Raw genomic sequence first — 9,685 nt, 5'->3', positions numbered from 1 at the left:
CTACAAAATTTCCCTTACAAAAGAAATCATGCCTTTATTGTTCACTAAGTTGTTTTGTTGTTTCTTTACATTTGCTATCTTGTTAGGGCTTCCTAGCGGCCAGATAAGATAATGTAATCCAGTCTTGTACATGACCGTACATGGCTAAGTTATAAAAGTTTCCTAATAAACGATATCCAAGTAGCCAAGTATATATTTATCTCTGCGTAATACCTTTTGTACTATTAATTATCGCTATACACTGTAACTACATTTTAGTTTCACTTAAGCTGTGGTACCGTAATATGTCAGTGGCTAACGAATGCGTTAATTTCTTTTGTCACTGTGCTTTTATTGACAAATTGTCCTACGTTTTTTACGGTGTTTTCGCATCGCATAGCTTCTTTCTCTTTTCTTCTTTTCCTTCCGTCTTCTTCTTTCTCAGCTTTTGTTTCTTAATTAAACTGATTTTATAGCTTCGTGTGATAGTCTTCTCCTGATTATCAATCATGACCATATAGTATCAAGTATATACGTTTTCAAACGACGGTCTTCATACATCATTCATATGGAGAATCACTTGACGACCACTCTTCTAAGAGCAAAAATTACGACAACAACAAAAATCGAATCTCGAAAGGTTTGAGAAGCTTAAATCCCTTAATTAATTTGTCTTGATAACTTTATAAGGAAAAGGATAAACCTAATTTGCTTTGATTTCCAGGCAAATTAGGTTTATCCTCGTCATTATGCTGTTTAGTAGTACTTTCTTGGCTTCGACAAACAGAATTTCGCCTTGCACCTTTGATAAGGGTGGACAAAACAAACCATAATATTGAATTTTTTTCACTGGGAAATAGTCGGTATCCTACTAATAAACTTATTATTCCTGAACCGTTTATATTTTGATCTGGTAGCACTCTCCCCCAACATTATGTCTGTTGCTGTACTTTCACCCGTGTGTAATGATTAGCATCGCAGGTCCATGGAGGACAATCCATCATTTGAACACTTTTTGCCAATTAATATCAATATCGCGATGAAAACACAGTCACAAACTCCAACTCAATATCATTGGTTACATTGCTGAATCTACCAGCTTCTTTAAAACATTGAAATGGAGGAATGAAGAGGGATCATGTTATTGAGAATTGAGCCCAATGGAATTGGTTAAAGTAAATGTTTTGTATCACATCAAGAGCCAGAGGTATTTTTGTCGATTTATACTGGAACCTTCCTAATCAGGATGGTTCTGGACCTCGCTTAACAGTAACCTATGGCCGGGTTTCAACAAGTTTTCTTGTTTGCTTGCTTTTCTCTTTCTCAGTCTCTTTCAAGTGGAAATCAGTTAAGGCTTAAGGTAAGACAAATCAAGGCAAAAGCTAGCTGAAGGTGAATAAGCCAAGCTCAAGTCACGCCACTTAGACAGGATTAGCTTCTTAATAAGAACTGAGCCAATATGGACAACTAATACGGTTGTCTGCGACAGATAGGTATGATATCAGTCAAGAAACTCATGTTCAGGATTTCATACGCCAATTATTCGATTTTCCATGCCATCATGAGACTCCAGATCCTATGAAGTGCTCTTAAGGTCCCTCCGGTGTCGATTCTACTCGCTTCTGGAGAATTTTTTCTAGACTACGTGGCATATTCTTTGCTCATAGCAGGAATCATAGTCAGTACTATGTCCTACTTCAATATTCTACAGACCCTCACACTCGAAAACATTTACAAATTTAAATTAGCCCTTTTTTTATACATAAAATTAAAAGTGATCCCAAAAACATCCCAGCAATATTTTCTGGAACTCTTAGACTAGCCTCTGAGATTCATAGCTGTAATACTAGATTTGCAACCAATTTTAATATCTATAGACCAAGCTAAGTATAAGTAATTATTATGGTGCTACTACTTTTTCTCTTGCAGCATCAAAAATCTGGGAAACTATTGCAATGTAGTTTAATGTAGAAATATGTAGAAATAAAAAACTGAAACTGAACTGAAAACTTATCCAACTGCCAGTGGTCTTTTCCTCGAAGCTATAACGAGTCACATACCTATCATATTTTTTTCAGATGTAGGCTCAATCATGGCATTTCCTCTTAACGAACAGAAATTATAAACAACAGAAGCAGATTTAAATCATCCTTTTTCATCCGACCTTCCCAGGACGCGAGCAAGGAGAGGAGTTTGCTGATCAGGAAATACCGGACGAGTATATTTCAGTTGTTTGTCAAGGAAACAGAAGTATAAACAATCTTGTCATTTATGTACCTTTCATATTATTTGCAATTTTGGCCGCTCTGAGGTAATGTTGAATGGAAAAGTAACATTCCTGAAATGGAGCTAATAAATCATGAGGCTCAACCTTTGCCTCATAGCTCCTATCAACAAGATATGTTGTCGTAAATCCCTATATGAAGATCTTCGGATCGGAGACACTTCAGAAATGAAACGGAATCCAACTCAACTCCGAGTATCTAATCCTAGGCTGATTTTTGAGGAAAACCGGAGTACCTGGAGAAAACCCCCTTGGAGCAGAGAAGAGCACCAACAAACTCAACCCAGTGAATGTGCCGACAAATCCCCATGCAGGCTGGGAGTCGAACCCGGGCCACATTGGAAGGAGGCCAGCGTTCTCATCACTGCGCCATCATGATTCCTGATCCCTGACTTTACTTTTTGAAGTTTGCCTGTAAAACCTGACTTCAGTTATTGTCTAAGAGTAGTTCACGTCATCATGTTTACCAGGCTCGGATAGTTATGTCAGTCAAAGTGACCACTGCGCACTTTTTGGAAAGATTCTCGACTGCAACAAGTATGGTACAACTGATATGCTGTTTAGAGGTGCATAAATAGGGCCTACCACTACCTTAGGGAATCTTGCGACTTTAATCTCATTTATACATTCATCCATTCGTTCATTCATTTATTTCCTCTTTATTTGTAACTAAGGAGCTGTGCTTTACCTTGAGGTGTAGTTCATTCCCTTTGCTAGGTTTTCCTACTTGACTTCGGGCATAATTCAATTTTAATTTTGTATCGAAGATGCGCAGGAGAACCTCCACAAGCATACTACTTTTTAAAACGGAAAAAAATGGTTTTAACCTAAAAATCTATCCAAGACGTTTTGAAAGTGACTTGACAAATTAAATCTACGCAATTTTTAATGTTTTTCTATGCAAAATCAGTGGCATCTCACAACGACCTTTGTGTTCTTTGTGAGCAACACGTTCGCATTTATTTACCTGCTTGAACCTATAGGCTCGTAGGCCAACATTTTCTCGCATTGACACCGGGATTGCTTCGAAAAGATTTCTACGAACCTGTAAACCCGTCAATAGAATGGAAATAGCCATTGTCACGTTGGTCTTGAGAACTAATGGGCAGCTTAAGCTCGAGATGCTTTTGAGCCACGGACATTGTAACATGCCTCGTCATGCAGTGCCACATTTATATTGTCAAGGAGTCTCTTTAAGACAAGACCGGGAGAGGGATTTCCTTCCGTGATTCAAAACGTCTCGGCGTTCGCAAGTTTCCTAACATTAGGTGGTCTTTTTGAAGCCGTCGATCTCTTGTACACAGTTCATTGATTTTAACCTTTTTGCTTTAAAGGTATGTTCTTCAGTATCGACCCATTATCATTCACTAAATATTACACTTTGTAACTTACAGTGAGAATCTCGAATAACTATTTTGTATTTTGTCAGTTGTCAGTTGTATTGAGTTGTTATTGTATCAAATTGTGTTGTATTTCATAGAATGCCTGGAGAGTTATTTTATAAGCCAGTATCAAAAATGCCATAATACTCTTTGTTGGTCTTTCCAAAATGTTCCATAAGCATTGTTTCCAGTTTCTCTAGGGACCATTGTAAGTCTCAAGAGAAAATATAAACAATGCTTATGCAAAATTTTCGTGGGACAAACAAAAAGTATTATGGTATTTTGATACTGACTTTGTGCATGACAAGAACTCAAGACCTGTATTTGCTAATCTAATTCTGTCTATTGACTCATTGGGAACTTCGCAGATAAATCGGCGGTCTCCCATCGGTTACACAATGACTGCTAGCACATATGCTACAAATCCGGCGGCCAGGCACATGACAATGAAAGGGCATAACTGAGTCAGGCTACATCCGGATCCTCATTCGAAATACGCTTGGCTGCTATTTACCTAACTCATTGTTTTCTTAAGCTCTTCTGATTTAGGATTAAGAGTACAAAATACGTTGAAGCCTTTCCGCCTTTCAAAACATTGGGCACAAGTCGCGGTCAGCATGGCATCTTTCTAAAATAAAATCTCTCAAAAACATGGCACTTGACAGTCCAGGGGCACCCAACGAGAATATAGTTCAAAACCACTTAAACATAGCATTGTTAAACTATTTTGGTGTTTAAACGGTAGATGTAGGCATATTTTTACCCCCTAAATTGTTTTTATCTGTTCGGATTTCCTAGCTGAAAGTCTAGTGATCCAAAAATTATAGGGATCAAAACATACCTTTTCGAAAATTTCAGCCAGAAAAAGGGCTCCCGAAAGTTCTAGGTGACCTGTTTAGGGTAAAAATCCGTTAAAAATGGGCAATTATTTCATTTTTTAGATGTTCGAAAATCCTAGGACAGGCAGACAAGCAAGAAATTTTGGAACAAATGTTCCGAAAATTCTAGATCTCAAATCGTCTTCCGAACAGATATTTTCCGAAAATTGACGTTGGGTGTCCCTGACGGTCTCGCGTAGATTCCACAAACCGAATTCCGCTACAATATGAACTGGAGTACGGTTAAAAAAAATTTACCGGTTGTAGCAGATATCAAAATGCACTGCAATATGCATATTTGTGGCCAGCCTAATTAGAGGCGATCTGTGGGGCCAACTCATCAAAAATCGGGCTTTAAAGACCCACTGGCCTTGCATTGCTTTACTTTTTTGTCGTAAGTAAGATCTAGATTCATGGGAAAAGTGGCCTCAATTGTTTTCATCTGCTTCAACAAAGGTCCTCAGTATTCTTGAATATAATTCTATAAATGCTTAAACTACTAATCTAGCAAGTCTTCTCGAATAAAGAATAAACCGGCGAAGACCTCCTCTCATAAAGTTTTTGTTCATGAGCCCTGTCTGTCGCCGGGGAGGTGTCAAGAACCCACTTTGACTGGTTTCGAAGAGTAAGCCTTACTTCATTGTGTTTTTGTGTGGGAAACTGGCCAAAGCCATCAGCAATAGCTGTTGTATTAGTTGCCCGGCCTACTATATCTGGGCGAAGTTAGTAAACAACCACAAATCGACGGTTTCAAACTTAAAGCGATTTGTCTCCTTGGGCCCGTTTCTCAAACGTCCCGAAACTTTACGGGCATTTTTTGGGTCAAAATTCTCTCTGTATCTCAAGGACGGAGAGGATTTTAGTCTTCAAACTTCACAGTCAGTTTGCTTTTTGTTACCTTGAAAACATATCAAAAGATCGGCGTTTCCAAACAAGCGGCTGGCAGGTTCTCAAATGGCTTTTTGGGCCCGAAAATTTTTCGGGACTTTCGAGAAACGAGCCCCTGGCCCGGGTTTCTCGAAGCATGGTTAGCGCTAACCATCATCATGTGAATACCATGAAAACCTTTGGAAGCGTATAGGTTTTCACACCTCTAAACAACTGAACGGTCAGCACTAACCAGGATTTGAACAACCGGCCCCTGGCTGACAGCAATCAAGTGGAAAAGGACATACTTTAGAATGCTGCGCTATGATTTTGAGTCAACTAATTGCAACGTGCTTGAAGTTTAAGAATAATAAACTGCAAAAAGGAAATGCAACATTAATTTTTGGTGAACCTCTCGTGACAGTGTCCTTCCATTATGCGTGTCGCTTAAGTGGGAAACAACACCTGTCAGATATTTAACAGCAGGGCTTAAACCCACAAGGAAGGCAAAGTTCACAACAAAGACACTACAGCGTTTAAAACCTGCATTCTGGGTCACCGTTTACGTGACGACCGCGCAGATATTTTAACAGCGGGGTCTCAATACACAAGGAAGGCAAAGTCCAATACAAAGATACTACCGGCATTTTGGACCCCCGTCTACGTGACTTTTTGATCTGGAGAATCCGCCAAAAAACATATTATATATCTTCGCTTAATTTGCGACACAGGTTTAAGGTCTTGTAATCAGGAACTCTTGGAATTCAAACTTGTGAACGATCTCACGTGGGGCTAAAATAACTAGATTGAATTTAAAGGCAATTAGTTTAAAAGCGAAAAGCCTCAAAATTCCGCTCTGAGGAGAGAGAGATAGTTTTATTAAAAAGGTGTTTGGGTTGGTGTCCTATTGACTATCAAAACGGATCTTGTGTTTTTCCTAGTTTTAGTAGATTGGTCTTTCTGTTAGCTGGAGGCTAGCGCTATAAGAGATCAGAAGCCCTTCACGATAGTCATTTCTACTTGAAATGATAGAGGATCTATGAGATTTTATATACGAACTGCAGTTAAGTAAGTGATCTTTATTGGTAATTACTTAAAAAAAGACTGAAACATTCTAGGCGAGTGAACGGGCCATAACTGGTTTTTGCTACAAGGATAACAGCGAAAAAAGCACTACGTTGTTGCGACTTTTCTATGATACAAACTTGTTCAGAAATCAGAAGTCTACGTTAACAGCACACGCCAGGGCTACTACTTAGTAATCTGACTAGAATTTTCTTCTACTTTTTCTTCCAGCCTCGCTTCAGCCATTTGATGAGGACCAGTCTCGTGCTTCTCAAGTTGCCTCGTTCATACCTAAAATGAATTCTGGGTAGTTCTGCCATTCCATGACAAGGGGAGACCCCCGATTTTCATTTCATAGAGTCTTTTATAAGTGTCGGGCCACCCAGTCCTACCGGAAAAATACTGCATTGATTGAAATTTTTAGCTTTCCAAACTTGCCCAAATGTTATCGGTGAGGTCCTGAAATTCATCCATGGAAAGGCCAGAGAGACAACTTCCCTCGTGAACCACCATGTTTACAACAAAGCATTTAAGGCATCCCAGTCTGCATGAACCCATCTCTCACCTCTGTCTCGACAAGACCAGACGCTCACGGTTCTTGCGTTACGTTTATGCCCGTAGAATCAACTGAAATGTCAATTCCTTGTAAAAACCAGCATCTTTTTTTGGTATGCTAAACAGAAGGAGGATTGGGCACAAACTGGGTACCCAGCACCGATGTTATCGCTGGAATAAAGCTAGCCCAAAGACGTTTGACTCTATTCTAGCTTAAAAAACAGTGATCATGGTTAGAGTTCTCGACTCCGGATCGAGTGGTCCGGGTTCGGGTCCTGGCCGGGGAAATTGTGTTGTGTTCTTGGGCAAGACACTTTACGCCCACGGTGCCTCTCTCCACCCATGTGTATAAATGGATACAGGCGAAATGCTGGGGGTAACCCCGTGATGGACCATAACGTACCATCCAGGGGGGAGTAGAAATACTCCTAGTCACTTCATGCTACCGAAACTGGAGATAAGCGCCGGCCTGATGAGCCTTCCTAGGCTCGTAACAGAGACTTTACCTTTTAATGGACTCGCAATGAGCACACAAAGCGCAATTGTCGGAGTCGATATAGCCCCAAATCTTGAGTGAATCGCGAACTTTGATACCCCTCAGATCAATTAGCCAGAAAACATCGCAGATATAATTATCGGCAAAACCATCACGGATGCGAGCCCAGTGATCACATAGCGAAAACCCCGGTACAGGAACCTGGGTCCAGCGCCAAGAGAGAGAGCTGGCGGGAAGAAATAGGTTGATGACCGGTGGTTTTCGTTAAAACAATGGTTTTCTGGGGCGCTCAGTCTCGCGGGCTCAGAAACCTGGTTGTGGTCATTGTTATTTAAGGTTTTCGAAGGAATCGGCTTCTGAGAGCTTTTTATAAATTGATTTAGAAACGAGGCTAGTGTCATCAATGCAAGAATCGTAGAAAGGAGTGGGGAACGCAGCATTAGGAAATAGGTTACTTCGCAGCGAAGCCCATTCGGGTCTCAAAGAGGACAAACAGCGACCGACAAAAACACATACGTAGAAAGAAACTAGGGTCGTTAGAATCGCTAACAATGGAAGCTAACCCCGCAAACTTCAAACCCTGGCCTTTTAGTTTTAAGTTGACAAGATTTAAGCCACCATCTTTGAGATGCAGAAAGCAAGTTTTACGGGCCACAGTCTCCATCTTGCAGCCCCACAAGAAAGAAAAAAAAACAACATTAAAAGTAAAATGACACACGCTAACATCAACCCGGTGTGGCCAACACATTAGGCATGCGCACAACCATTTCACTCGGTCAATTAGCAGCCATGGACAGCTGTTTCGGCCTTTTGGGCCTCATCAGCATGGCGTAGCTAACATACCAGGCGGGTGTTTTTAGCATCCCTTTCAGTGGTTTGGGACCCCTTTAAGTGGCACTTAAATGGGTGCTAAAAACACCCGCCTGGTAGCCTCTTCGAGCCACTGAACTCTAGAACGAGTTTTGTACAAGCGTCCAACTCGCTTAGGATAAGAGACTACAATCGGCTCTCTATCTCAACTATTTGAGGGCCGACGGAGACGTTACCCGAGGCGCGAGAGAAAGCTTAAGTTCGATAATGCGGTTGGTGAGTAGCTATAGGTAGGACCTTATCGTGCGAGAGCCTCTTGCGCTTACCACTTGTAACACGACACAATCTTTAATATACGTAGTAGAAACCTCGCCGACAAAAGGGAGTTGCTGAACTTCCAGAGACCTGGACCACGGGTATGACCACCAGCGAGCTGGACAGGGAGAAAATCGTTGTCGGAAGAGCGAGTTAATCGAAGGCATTAAGCGCCGAGACACCAAAAACTTATCTAAGCGAGACCCGATAGAGAAATCCGAGTTGAACCAAGTGCACTGGCACACTTCCGCCAGACATCTGATAGGTGAAAGGCGGAACGAAAGTTGGAGAGGAATTTGGCAGGAGTAAATTTACCACCGAATTTATCGCTCAAGGGACACTTGAGCAGTTTGGGAAGGTGAAGAGGGTTGCTGCCGCGGAGGCTGCAGGAGTGATTGGGAAGATTTCTGGGAAGCGTGGGACAGGTCTTGATAAAGTTGCGTTGATTGGAGAGAGTCCTGAGGCTGCGAAGATTGGTGAGAGGAATGCAAAGGTTCTTGAGAGGACGAATTGGGAGGCCGAGGAAGAGAAGAAAATGACAGTGAACTGCGGCGCCAGGCCAGGCCAGGCCAGGATCACGACATGTGCAGCAGAAAACAAGCTCTTGACACCAATTAGCCATATGCCCCATATTTGCACAATCGAAGCAAAACGTATCGGGACAGCTGTTGCCTGGTTTTCAGGGCGGGTACACTTTCTGCAGGTTGGAACTTGACCAGAATATTTTAATTTAATAAGGTGGTCCCCAAAACGGACATATGAATGTATGGCGTTGGAGATCTCCATGCCATACACTCGAATTCCAATTTGAATAAATCCGGAACAGTTTGAGACCGACAGCGGCGCACAGTCTTAACAATGCCACAGAGGCTGAGACGAAGCTTAATAGCTTCTTCCTTAAGCTCGTAATTTGCATCGTAGACAGCAACGTACACCAGTGACGACGAAGAAGAGGCAGTAGGATTACCACCTACCTAATGCGGGATGAAAGAAGATTTCTTCAGAAAGGTATTGCGATTATCTTCATTCAGAAATGTAATGCAGTAATTACGTA

General features: G+C 41.4%; 1 long non-coding RNA gene across 3 annotated transcripts in view; it reads left to right on the top strand.

Moving 5' to 3' along the window:
* The window catches only part of LOC137999911 (uncharacterized), a 69,788-nt gene extending 62,683 nt beyond the window's left edge, over positions 1-7,105 (top strand). The window contains exons 3-4 of one of the 3 annotated variants that reach the window (XR_011123029.1): positions 2,058-3,597; positions 6,687-7,105. This is a non-coding gene — a long non-coding RNA (uncharacterized lncRNA). Of the gene's footprint in view, positions 1-1,306; positions 1,340-2,057; positions 5,394-6,686 lie in introns of those variants that run through there. The other 2 variants (XR_011123030.1, XR_011123028.1) reach the window with 2 other exon arrangements.
* Positions 7,106-9,685: the final 2,580 nt, after the last annotated feature.

Source organism: Montipora foliosa, chromosome 4 (assembly GCF_036669935.1).
Source record: "Montipora foliosa isolate CH-2021 chromosome 4, ASM3666993v2, whole genome shotgun sequence".
In the NCBI taxonomy this organism is placed as follows: domain Eukaryota; kingdom Metazoa; phylum Cnidaria; class Anthozoa; order Scleractinia; family Acroporidae; genus Montipora; species Montipora foliosa.
The sequence above is the reverse complement of the archived record's forward strand: the minus strand, read 5'-3'. Positions and strand labels throughout refer to the sequence as shown.